Below are 13,714 nucleotides of genomic sequence, written 5' to 3'. Positions count from 1 at the left end.
CTCCCCAGAGCCTAGGGGGTCCCACCCTGGACGTTAAATACCCAGGGACTGACACCCTCTGGGGCAGAGAGAAAGCCCCTGGGGAAAAGAGTCCACACTCCCACTGTCAATCCTGACCACTGAGCACTGGGGTTGCTGCCGCCTAAACAGGCTGCTGCCCGCAACCCAGAGCCAGCTTCCCCCTGTGTTGCCGCTGGCTCCCTCTACAGGCTGACTTCTGTGTTCACTTCAGCAAGAAGAAAAAAAACTTAAAGGGACCAGAACCACTTTCACAGATCAGGCCAAAAGGATGACTTCAGAGCTGAGAGGTAAAAAATCCAAAACTGGGGCTTCCCTGGTGGCGCAGTGGTTGAGAGTCTGCCTGCCGATGCAGGGGACACGGGTTCATGCCCTGGTCAGGGAAGATCCCACATGCCGCGGAGCGGCTGGACCCGTGAGCCAAGGCCGCTGAGCCTGCGCGTCCAGAGCCTGTGCTCCGCAACGGGAGAGGCCACAGCGGTGAGAGGCCCGCATACCACACACACACACACAAAAATCCAAAACTGGCACACTACAGTACAGAAAAAGAGGAAAGTTATATCATCAAAAACGCAACAGATATGCATGAGGATAAATTAAAAGTATTTGTTAAGACAGGTGTCTACCGGAAATCTACAACCCACTTTATTCCTAGGGGAGAAACAGAAGTATTCAATTTAAAATCAAAGCACAGAACACCTACTGAACACTGGTAGAAGACCTCAGACCTCCCAGAAGGCAAGAAACTCCCCCCCCACGTACCTGGGTAGGGCAAAAGAAAAAAGAAATAACAGAGACAAAAGAATAGGGACGGGACCTGCACCAGTGGGAGGGAGCCGTGAAGGAGGAAAGGTTTCCACACACTAGGAAGCCCCTTCACAGGCGGAGGGGGAAAACTTCCGAGTCGCGGAGGAGAGCACAGCAACAGGGGTGCGGAGGGCAAAGCGGAGAGATTTGCGCACAGAGGATCGGTGCCGACCAGCACTCATCAGCCCGAGAGGTTGTAGGCTTGCCCGCTGGGGCGGGCGGGGCTGGGAGCTGAGGCTCGGGCATCAGTCAGAGTGCAGGGAGAGGACTGGGGCTGGCGGTGTGAACACAGCCTGAAGGGGTTAATTCGCCACAGCTAGCCAGGAGGGAGTCCGGGAAAATGTCTGGACCTGCCGAAGAGGCAAGAGACATTTTCTTCCCTCTTTGTTTCCTGGTGCTCAAGGAGAGGGGATTAAGAGCGCTGCTTAAAGGAGCTCCAGAGACGTGCGCGAGCTGCGGTCGAAAGCGTGGACCCCAGAGACGGGCGTGGGATGCTGGGGCTGCTGCTGCCGCCGCCAAGAGGCCTGTGTACGAGTGCAGGTCACTGTCCACGACCCCTTCCAGGAGCCTGTGCAGCCCGTCACTGCCGGAGTCCCGGGATCCAGGGACGGCTTCCAGGGGAGAGCGCAAGGCGCGCCTCGGGCTGGTGCAACATCACACCGGCCTCTGCCGCAGCAGGCTCACCCCGCACTCCGTGCCCCTCCCTCCCCGCCCCCCCCCCCCGCCTGAGTGAGCCAGAGTCCCCAAAGCGGCTGCTCCTTTAACCCTGTCCTGTCTGAGCGAAGAACAGACGCCCTCCAGCGACCTACACGCAGAGGCGGGGCCAAATGCAAAGCTGAGACTCGGGAGCTGTGAGAACAAAGAAGAGAAAGGGAAATCTCTCCCAGCAGCCTCAGAAGCAGCGGATTAAAGCTCCACAATCAACTTGATGTACCCTGCATCTGTGGAATACATGAATAGACAACGAATCATCCCAAATTGCAGAGGTTCTTGGTGCTACAGCCAGGAGTCAGTGCTGTGCCTCTGAGGTGGAAGAGCCAACTTCAGGACACTTGTCCACAAGAGACCTCCCAGCTCCACATAATATCAAATGGCAAAAATCTTCCAGAGATCTCCATCTCAACACCAACACCCAGCTTCACTCAACGACCAGCAAGCTACAGTGCTGGACACCCTATGCCAAACAACTAGCAAGACAGGAACCCAACGCCACCCATTAGCAGAGAGGCTGCCTAAAATCATAATAAGGCCACAGACACCCCAAAACACACCACCAGACGTGGACCTGCCCACCAGAAAGACAAGATCCAGCCTCATCCACCAGAACACAGGCACTAGTCCCCTCCACCAGGAAGCCTACACAACCCACTGAGCCAACCTTAGCCACTGGGGACAGACACCAAAAACAACGGGAACTACGAACCTGCAGCCTGCTAAAAGGAGACCCCAAACACAGTAAGATAAGCAAAATGAGAAGACAGAAAAACACACAGCAGGAGAAGGAGCAAGATAAAAACCCACCAGACCTAACAAATGAAGAGGAAATAGGCAGTCTACCTGAAAAAGAATTCAGAATAACGATTGTAAAGATGATCCAAAATCTTGGAAATAGAATAGACAAAGTGCAAGCAACAGTTAACAAGGATCTAGAAGAACTAAAGATGAATCAAGCAACAATTAGAAACACAATAAATGAAATTAAAAGTACTCTAGATGGGATCAATAGCAGAATAACTGAGGCAGAAGAACGGATAAGTGACGTGGAAAATAAAATAGTGGAAATAACTACTGCAGAGCAGAAGAAAGAAAAAAGAATGAAAAGAACTGAGGACAGTCTCAGAGACCTCTGGGACAACATTAAACGCACCAACATTCGAATTATAGGGGTTCCAGAAGAAGAAGAGAAAAAGAAAGGGACTGAGAAAATATTTGAAGAGATTATAGTGGAAAACTTCCCTAATATGGGAAAGGAAATAGTTAATCAAGTGCAGCAGGCACAGAGAGTCCCATACAGGATAAATCCAAGGAGAAATATGCCAAGACACATATTAATCAAACTGTCAAAAATTAAATACAAAGAAAACATATTAAAAGCAGCAAGGGAAAAACAACAAATAACACACAAGGGAATCCCCATAAGGTTAACAGCTGATCTTTCATCAGAAACTCTGCAAGCCAGAAGGGACTGGCAGGACATATTTAAAGTGATGAAGGAGAAAAACCTGCAACCAAGATGACTCTACCCAGCAAGGATCTCATTCAGATTTGATGGAGAAATTAAAACGTTTACAGACAAGCAAAAGCTGAGAGAGCTCAGCACCACCAAACCAGCTTTACAACAAATGCTAAAGGAACTTCTCTAGGCAAGAAACACAACAGAAGGAAAAGACCTACAATAACGAACCCAAAACAATTAAGAAAATGGGAATAGGAACATACATATCGATAATTACCTTAAATGTAAATGGACTAAATGCTCCCACCAAAAGACACAGATTGGCTGAATGGATACAAAAACAAGACCCATATATATGCTGTCTACAAGAGACCCACTTCAGACCTAGAGACACATACAGACTGAAAGTAAGGGGATGGAAAAAGATATTCCATGCAAATGGAAACCAAAAGAAAGCTGGAGTAGCAATTCTCATATCAGACAAAATAGACTTTAAAATAAAGACTACCAGAAGAGACAAAGAAGGACACTATATAATCATCAAGGGATCAATGCAAGAAGAAGATATAACAATTGTAAATATTTATGCACCCAACATAGGAGCACCTCAATACATAAGGCAAATATTAACAGCCATAAAAGGGGAAATCGACAGTAACACATTCATAGTAGGGGACTTTAACACCCCACTTTCACCAATGGACAGATCACCCAAAATGAAAATAAATAAGGAAACACAAGCTTTAAATGATACATTAAACAAGATGGACTTAATTGATATTTATAGGACATTCCATCCAAAAACAACTGAATACACATTTTTCTCAAGTGCTCATGGAACATTCTCCAGGATAGTTCATATCTTGGGTCACAAATCAAGCCTTGGTAAATTTAAGAAAATTGAAATTGTATCAAGTATCTTTTCCAACCACAACATAATGAGACTAGATATCAATTACAGGAAAAGATCTGTAAAAAATACAAACACATGGAGGCTAAACAATACACTACTTAATAACGAAGTGATCACTGAAGAAATCAAAGAGGAAATTAAAAAATACCTAGAAACAAATGACAATGGAGACGCGACGACCCAAAACCTATGGGATGCAACAAAAGCAGTTCTAAGAGGGAAGTTTATACAATCCCTCCTTAAAAAACAGGAAACATCTCGAATAAACAACCTAACTTTACACCTAAAGCAATTAGAGAAAGAAGAACAAAAACACCCCAAAGTTAGCAGAAGGAAAGAAATTGTAAAAATCAGATCAGAAATAAATGAAAAAGAAATGAAGGGAACGATAGCAAAGATCAATAAAACTAAAAGCTGGTTCTTTGAGAAGATAAACAAAATTGATAAATCATTAGCCAGACTCATCAAGAAAAAAAGGGAGAAGACTCAAATCAATAGAGTTAGAAATGAAAAAGGAGAAGTAACAACTGACACTGCAGAAATACAAAAGATCATGAGAGATCACTACAAGCAACTCTATGCCAATAAGATGGACAACCTGGAAGAAATGGACAAATTCTTAGAAATGCACAACCTGCCAAGACTGAATCAGGAAGAAATAGAAAATATGAACAGACCAATCACAAGCACTGAAATTGAAACTGTGATAAAAAATCTTCCAACAAACAAAAGCCCAGGACCAGATGGCTTCATAGGCGAATTCTATCAAACATTTAGAGAAGAGCTAACACCTATCCTTCTCAAACTCTTCCAAAATATAGCAAGGGAGGAACACTCCCAAACTCATTCTACGAGGCTACCATCAGCTTGATACCAAAACCAGACAAGGATGTCACAAAGAAAGAAAACTACAGGCCAATATCACTGATGAACATAGATGCAAAAATCCTCAACAAAATACTAGCCAACAGAATCCAACAGCACATTAAAAGGATCATACACCATGATCAAGTGGGATTTATTCCAGGAATGCAAGGATTCTTCAATATACGCAAATCAATCAACGTGATACACCATATTAACAAATTGAAGGAGAAAAACCATATGATCATCTCAATAGATGCAGAGAAAGCTTTCGACAAAATTCAACACCCATTTATGATAAAAGCCCTGCAGAAAGTTGGCATAGAGGGAACTTTCCTCAACATAATAAAGGCCATATATGACAAACCCACAGACAACATCATCCTCAATGGTGAAAAACTGAAACCATTTCCACTAAGATCAGGAACAAGACAAGGTTGCCCACTCTACCACTCTTATTCAACATAGTTTTGGAAGTTTTAGCCACAGAAATCAGAGAAGAAAAGGAAATAAAGGGAATCCAAATGGGAAAAGAAGAAGTAAAGCTGTCACTGTTTGCAGATGACATGATACTATACATAGAGAATGCTAAAGATGCTAGCAGAAAACTACTAGAGCTAATCAATGAAATTGGTAAAGTAGCAGGATACAAAATTAATGCACAGAAATCTCTGGCATTCGTATATACTAATGATGAAAAATCTGAAAGTGAAATCAAGAAAACACTCCCATTTACCATTGCAACAAAAAGAATAAAATATCTAGGAATAAACCTACCTAAGGAGACAAAAGACCTGTATGCAGAAAATTATAAGACACTGATGAAAGAAATTAAAGATGATACAAATAGATGGAGAGATATACCATGTTATTGGATTGGAAGAATCAATACTGTGAAAATGTCTCTACTACCCACAGCAATCTCCAGATTCAGTGCAATCCCTATCAAACTACCACTGGCATTTTTCACAGAACTAGAACAAAAAATTTCACAATTTGTATGGGGACACAAAAGACCCCGAATAGCCAAAGCAATCTTGAGAACGAGAAATGGAGCTGGAGGAATCAGGCTCCCTGACTTCAGACTATACTACAAAGCTACAGTAATCAAGACAGTATGGTACTGGCACAAAAACAGAAAGATAGATCAATGGAACAGGATAGAAAGCCCAGAGATAAACCCACGCACATATGGTCACCTTATCTTTGATAAAGGAGGCAGCAATGTACAGCGGAGAAAGGACAGTCTCTTCAATAAGTGGTGCTGGGAAGGGCTTCCCTGGTGGCGCAGTGGTTGAGAGTCCGCCTGCCGATGCAGGGGACACGGGTTCGTGCCCCGGTCCAGGAAGATCCCACATGCCGCGGAGCGGCTGGGCCCGTGAGTCATGGCCACTGAGCCTGCGCATCCGGAGCCTGTACTCCCCAACGGGAGAGGCCACAACAGTGAGAGGCCCGCATACCAAAAAAAAAAAAAAAAGTGGTGCTGGGAAAATTGGACAGGGGCATGTAAAAGTATGAGATTAGATCACTCCCTAACACCATACACAAAAATAAGCTCAAAATGGATTAAAGACCTAAATGTAAGGCCAGAAACTATCAAACTCTTAGAGGAAAACATAGGCAGAACACTCTATGACATAAATCACAGCAAGATCCTTTTTGACCCACCTCCTAGAGAAATGGAAATAAAGACAAAAATAAACACATGAGACCTAATGAAACTTCAAAGCTTTTGCACAGCAAAGGAAACCATAAACAAGACCAAAAGACAACCCTCAGAATGGGAGAAAATATTTGCAAATGAAGCAACTGACAAAGGATTGATCTCCAAAATATATAAGCAGCTCATGCAGCTCAATAGCGAAAAAACAAAGAACCCAATCCAAAAATGGGCAGAAGACCTAAATAGACATTTCTCCACAGAAGATATACAGACTGCCAACAAACACATGAAAGAATGCTCAACATCTTTAATCATTAGAGAAATGCTAATCAAAACTACAATGAGATATCATCTCACACCTGTCAGAATGGCCATCATCAAAAAAATCTACAAACAATAAATGCTGGAGAGGGTGTGGAAAAAAGGGAACACTCTTGCACTGTGGGTGGGAATGTGAATTGGTACAGCCACTATGGAGAACAGTATGGAGTTTCCTTAAAAAACGACAAATAAAACTACCATATGACCCAGCAATCCCACTACTGGGCATATACCCTGAGAAAACCATAATTCAAAAAGAGTCATGTACCAAAATGTTCATAGCAGCCCTATTTACAATAGCCCGGAGATGGAAACAACCGAAGTGTCCATCATCAGATGAATGGATAAAGCAGATGTGGCACACATATTCAATGGAATATTACTCAGGAATAAAAAGAAACGAAATTGAGCTATTTGTCATGAGGTGGATAGACCTAGAGTCTGTCATAAAGAGTGAAGTAAGTCAGAAAGAGAAAGACAAATACCGTATGCTAACACATATATATGGAATTTAAGAAGATTAAAAAGTGTCATGAAAAACCTAGGGGTAAAACAGGAATAAAGACACAGACCTACAAGAGAATGGACTTGAGGTTATGGGGAGGGGGAAGGGAAAGCTGTGACAAAGAGAAAGAGAGGCATGGACATATATACACTACCAAACGTAAGATAGATAGCTAGTGGGAAGCAGCCGCATAGCACAGGGAGATCAGCTCGGTGCTTTGTGACCGCCTGGAGGGGTGGGATAGGGAGGGTGGGAGTGAGACACAAGAGGGAAGGGATATGGGAGCATATGTATATGTATAACTGATTCATTTTGTTATAAAGCAGAAACTAACACACCATTGTTAAGCAATTATACTCCAATAAAGATGTAAAAAAATCAAATCAAATCAAATGAAATCAAGACAGACCTACTAGAGAATGGACTTGAGGACACGGGGAGGGGGAAGGGTAAGCTGGGATGAAGTGAGAGAGTGGCATGGACTTATATATACTACCAAATGTAAAATAGATAGCTAGTGGGAAGCAGCTGCATAGCACAGGGAGGTCAGCTCGGGGCTTTATGACCACCTAGAGGTGTGGGATAGGGAGGGTCGGAGGGAGAGCAAGAGAGAGGAGATATGGGGATACATGGATACATATAGCTGATTCACTTTGTTATACAGCAGCAGCTAACACAGCATTGTAAAGCGATTATACTCCAATAAAGATGTTAAAAAAACAACAACAAAATATCCAGTTCTCTTGGATTCCTTTTTGTCAAATTTACTTCCCCAGGGGCACTTCTTAGTGTCCTGAACTTGCTAAGAGACTCGAAGCCCATTTTATTTGATTACATCAGTTCTCTCCCAGAGAACTCTGAATGTTACCATTCTGTGGTTCAGTCCACCAATTTTCATCCACAAGCTTCAAGAAATACTACCAGCCAAGACCACAAAAAAGAAATCTAGCTTACCTGAGTCTTCTACTTTTTAAAAAATTCTTAGAAATTGACCCCCTAATATACTGCAGAAACTTATTTGACAGTCTGTGGCCTGCTGAAGTGTTTTTTCAGCAGATGGTTAAAGACTCTCATAACCACATTTTGTGTGTGTGTGTGTGATACGCAGACCTCTCATTGCTGTGGCCTCTCCCATTGCAGAGCACAGGCTCCGGACGCGCAGGCTCAGTGGCCATGGCTCACGGGCCCAGCCGCTTCACGGCATGTGGGATCTTCCCGGACTGGGGCACGAACCCGTGTCCCCTGCATCGGCAGGCGGACTCACAACCACTGCACCCTCAGGGAAGCCCACCACATATTTTTAAGTAAACTGGGCAAAGACATGATTCAGTTTGATTCCACCCTCACAAAGTTCACCATTTTGTGTTACTGGTCTCTTTAAGATACCTAGGATGAGTTTTTTTTTTCTTTTTTTAGTGGATTAACAATCACAAGGAGTAATCTAAAACGTCTGCAAACTTCATTTATGACTTTTCAATTCTTACCCAAGGGAATTAAGATAAAATTATGAAGTAGCACACCTCTTAGAGTTCATGTGAAAGCATAAGATCAATAGAACGCCAAGGTTGGGGGGGAGTGTCTTTCCCTTGAATGTTCTGTCTCAGCAATGGCTGGGGGATGGTGGTTAGGGGATGGATTTCCTTGGGTGCTATAACAAATTATCATAGGCTGGGTTGTTTTTCAACAACAGAAATTTATTTTGTACAGTCTGAAAGCTGGAAGTTTGAGATCAGGGTGCCAGCATGGCCAGGTTCTGGTGAGAGCTCTCTCCCAGGTATGACTTCTCCTTTTATCCTCCATCGTGGAAAGAGAGCCAGTTAGCTCTTTGGCCTCTTCTTATGATGGCACTAATCCCATTCCCATGAGGGTGGAGCCCTCATCACCTATTACCTCCTAAAGACCCCACCTCCAAATACCATCACACTGATATTAGGGTTTCAGTATATGAATTCTGAGGGGTGGGCACATTCAGTCCACTGCAGGTGCTCTATTTCAGCTTTGGAGATAGTGACAGCTCCTTATATCTGCTCTTTCTATATTTAGAGCTCTCTTGACTTCTTACTAGACAATCTCTTGATACTCTATTCCCCATATAGTCAATAATTCTTTATATTAAGGGTTCACTGTTCAAATTACTATCTGGCTTCTGTCTCTTGACTCAACACAGTCTGAAACAGAATTGGTGCCATGCATGGTCCCTAAGGTAGACCCTTAGGATGAGATTTGGGAACTTATTTGATTGTGCCTTTGGGCTTGAGTACAGTGCTCTGCTTCTTGCTAATGGGAAATGGGATGAAAGTAATCCATGGCATGAAGTGACATCACAATTTGTAAAACTGTCATGATGGATGATGGCCATAAAGTGCCAACTGAAATAGTGGGGAGCCAGTGTATCAAAATGGTTCCAGCAATGCACAAGAGTTCACTTGCATCATATCCTCTCAAATATATGGTGTAGTCTGTCTTTAATTGTAGCCATTCTGGTGGGTGTTTAATGGTATCTCATTATGGCTTTAATTTGCTTTTCTCTGATGATTAATGAGTTGGAGCATCTATTTATGTTTAGTAGCCATTTGGCTATGTCCTTGTGAAGTACCTTTTAAGGAATTTTGCCCATATTTGGATTGTCTTTTTCTTACCAATTTGTAGGAGTTCTGAGTTCAACTCCTTTGCTGGATGTATATACTACGAATATCTTCTATGAGTCTCTGATTTACTTTTTTAAAAAGCATCTTTATTGGAGTATAATTGCTTTACATTTTCAGTCTCTTAATAGTGTCTTTTGATGAAAAGAAGTTCTTAATTTAATTAAATCTGACTAATCAATGATTTTTTTTTGCATCGTGTTCATGAACCTACGCCCAGGGCTTCCCTGGTGGCACAGTGGTTGGGAGTCAGCCTGCCAATGCAGGGGACATGGGTTCAAGCCCTGGTCTGGGAAGATCCCTCATGCCGCAGAGCAGCTAGGCCTGTGCACCAGAACTACTGAGCCTGCGCTCTAGAGCCCGTGAGCCACAACTACTTAGCCTGCATGCCACAACTTCTGAAGCCTGTGCACCTAGAGCCCGTGCCCCACCACAAGAGAAGCCACTGCAATAAGAAACCCGTACATCACAATGAAGAGTAGCTCCTGCTCACCGCACCTACAGAAAGCCCAGACACAGCAACGAAGACCCAACCCAGCCATAAATAAATAAATTAATTAAAAAAATAATCTATACCCAGAGTCATGTACCACAATGTTCATTGCAGCTCTATTTACAATAGCCAGGACTCGGAAGCAACCTAAGTGTCCATTGACAGATGAATGGATAAAGAAGATGTGGCACATATATACAATGGAATATTACTCAGCCATAAAAAGAAACGAAATTGTGTTATTTGTAGTGAGGTGGATGGACCTAGAGTCTGTCACGTTGAGTGAAGTACGTCAGAAAAAGAAAAACAAATACTGTATGCTAACACATATATGGAATCTAAAAAAAATGGTTCTCAGGAACCTAGGAGCAGGACAGGAATAAAGACACAGATGTAGAGAATGGACTTGAGGACGCAGGGAGTGGAGAGGGTAAGCTGGGATGAAGTGAGAAAGTGGCATGGACATATACACACTAGCAAATGTAAAATAGATAGCTGGTGGGAAGCAGCCCCATAGCACAGGGAGATCAGCTCGGTGATTTGTGACCATCTAGAGGGGTGGGATAGGGAGGGAGGGAGGGAGATGCAAGAGGGAGGAGATATGGCGATATATGTATATGTATAGCTGATTCACTTTGTTATAAAGCAGAAACTAACACACCATTGTAAAGCAATTATACTCCAATAGAGATGTTTAAAAAAAATAAAATAAAATAAAAGCAAGACAAGATTGCCACTGTCACCCTTTCTATACATCACTGCACTACAGGATTCCTGCCTTGTACCTGTAGTGAATGGGGGTGTGCACACAGAGCGAGCTCTCAGACTATTGAATTACAGACAAGCCCTGAGAATAGTGCTGATGGGAGTCACCAGGCGTGTTCAATACTGACAATTGTCTGGGAATAGAGATTGCTGGGGAGCTCCAATCAGTTTTGCCCCCTCCACTGGCTGATAGGTTGCTGGTGTTCTGAGCTACTCTAGATGTGAAGTCATTGGTGTCAAGGCTACAGCGGAGCTGAGGATGGAGGGGGTGGTATAGCACAGGTTACAACATCCCAAAGCTCACTGGTCCTATCGTGATCTAGCTTAATAGAATAAACATTGTTCTTGAATAAATGCTCTCCAAGTTGTTGCAAGCCTTTGGTTAACTTTCAAAGTTTGGGAAATATTTAACAATATGTGCCCATATCCTCATTGCTTTGATGCAGGAGTAGATTTTCACAGGCCCTTACTCTACCAATCCAGAAGTGACTCTTATATAGATAAGTCATATATATGGTACATCTTAAACTAAGAATAAATCCAATGAATCAGAGTGTAAATTATGTATACTGTTTCTCTTTTTCTTCTGGAAAAAACTAATATGGGCATTTCCTGCATACTATAAAGAACTACTTAAAATCCAGACCTCATATACTGCTTCTCTAGCCAAGTGGTTATAGTGAAATCCAGTGACGACATAAGTTCTTATTCAGAGGGTGTATCAGTTTTTTATTTTGTGTAACAGATTATCCCAAATTTAGTGGCTTAAAAATTACCTCAAACTTAGTGGCTTAAAACAACATGCATTTATTATTTCATATTTCACAATTCTATAGCTCAGAACTCTGGATAGTTTTGACTTGGTTCTATGTTTCAGGTATTAAAAGGCTGAAATCAAGATTTTAGCCAACCTGCATTCCTACACAAACAGATGGAAAGCTATACTGTGTTCTTGCATTGGAAGAATCAATATTGTTAAAATGACCGTACCACTCAAGGCAATCCACAGGTTCAATGCAACCCCTATCAAAATACCAATGGCATTTTCCACCAAACTAGAACAAATAATTTTAAAATTTGCATGGGACACAAAAGACCCAGAATAGCCAAAACAATCTTGAGAAAGAAGAACAGAGCTGGAGGAACCACATTCCCTGACTTCAGAATATACTACAAAGCTAGAGTCATCAAAACAGTATAGTATTGGCACAAAAACAGACATATAGATAAATGGAATAGGATAGAAAGCCCAGAAAAAAACCCACGCACCTATGGTCAATTAATCTATGACAAAGGAGGCAAGAATATACAGTGGAGAAAAAACAGTCTCTTCAATAAGTGGTTCGGGGAAAACTGGACAGCTACATGTAAAAGAATGAAATTAGAACATTCTCTAACACCATATACAAAAATAAACTCAAAATGGATTAAAGACTTAAATATAAGACAAGAAAACATAAAACTCCTGGAGGAAAACATAAGCAGAACACTCTTTGACATAAATTGTAGCAATATTTTTTTGGATCTGTCTCCTAAAGCAAAAGAAATAAGAGCAAAAATAAACAAATGAGACCTAATTAAACTTAAAAGCTTTTGCACAGCAAAGGAAACTGTCAACAAAATGAAAAGACAAGATATGGAGTGGGATAAAATATTTGCAAATTATATGACCGATAAGGGGTTAATATCCAACATATATAAACAGCTCATAAAGCTCAACATCAAAAAACAAACAACTCAATTAAAAAATAGGAGGAAAACCTGAATAGACATTTTTTCCAAAGAGGAAATGAAATGTAGATGTCCAACAGGCACATGAAAAGATGCTCAACATCACTAATCATCAGAGAAATGCAAATCAAAACCACAATGAGATACCTAACCTCACACCTGTCAGAATAACTATCATCAAAAAGAACACAAATAACAAATGTTGGCAAGGATGTGGATAAAAGGGAACCCTTGTACATTGTTCGTGGGAATGTAAATTGGTGCAGCCATTGTGGGAAACAGTATGGAGGTTTCTCAAAAAAATTAAAAATAGAACTACCATATGACCCAGCAATCCCACTCCTGGGCATATGCCCAGAGAAAACCATAATTCAAAAAGATATTCACATCCCAATTTTCATAGCAGCACTGTTTACAATAGTCAGAACATGGAAGCAACCTAAATGTCCATCAACTGAGGAATGGATAAAGAAGATGTTGCACATATATACAATGAAATATTACTCACCAATAAAAAGGAACGAAATTGGGTCATTTGTAGAGATGTGGACGGACCTTGAGTCTGTCATGCAGAGTGAAGTAACTCAGAAAACTGTATATTAGCACATATATGTGGAATCTAGAAAGTGGTAGAGATGATTTGCAAAGCAGAAATAGAGACACAGACATAGAGAACAAACGTATGGATACCAAGGGGAAGGGGGTGGGTGGGAGGAATTAGGAGACTGGGATTGACATATATACACTATTGATACTATGTACAAAATAGATAACTAATGAGAACCTGCTGCTTTAATCTTAAAATTCTTCCAA

Source organism: Hyperoodon ampullatus (assembly GCF_949752795.1).
Source record: "Hyperoodon ampullatus genome assembly, contig: scaffold_355, whole genome shotgun sequence".
In the NCBI taxonomy this organism is placed as follows: domain Eukaryota; kingdom Metazoa; phylum Chordata; class Mammalia; order Artiodactyla; family Ziphiidae; genus Hyperoodon; species Hyperoodon ampullatus.
This window is presented reverse-complemented; position numbering follows the sequence as displayed.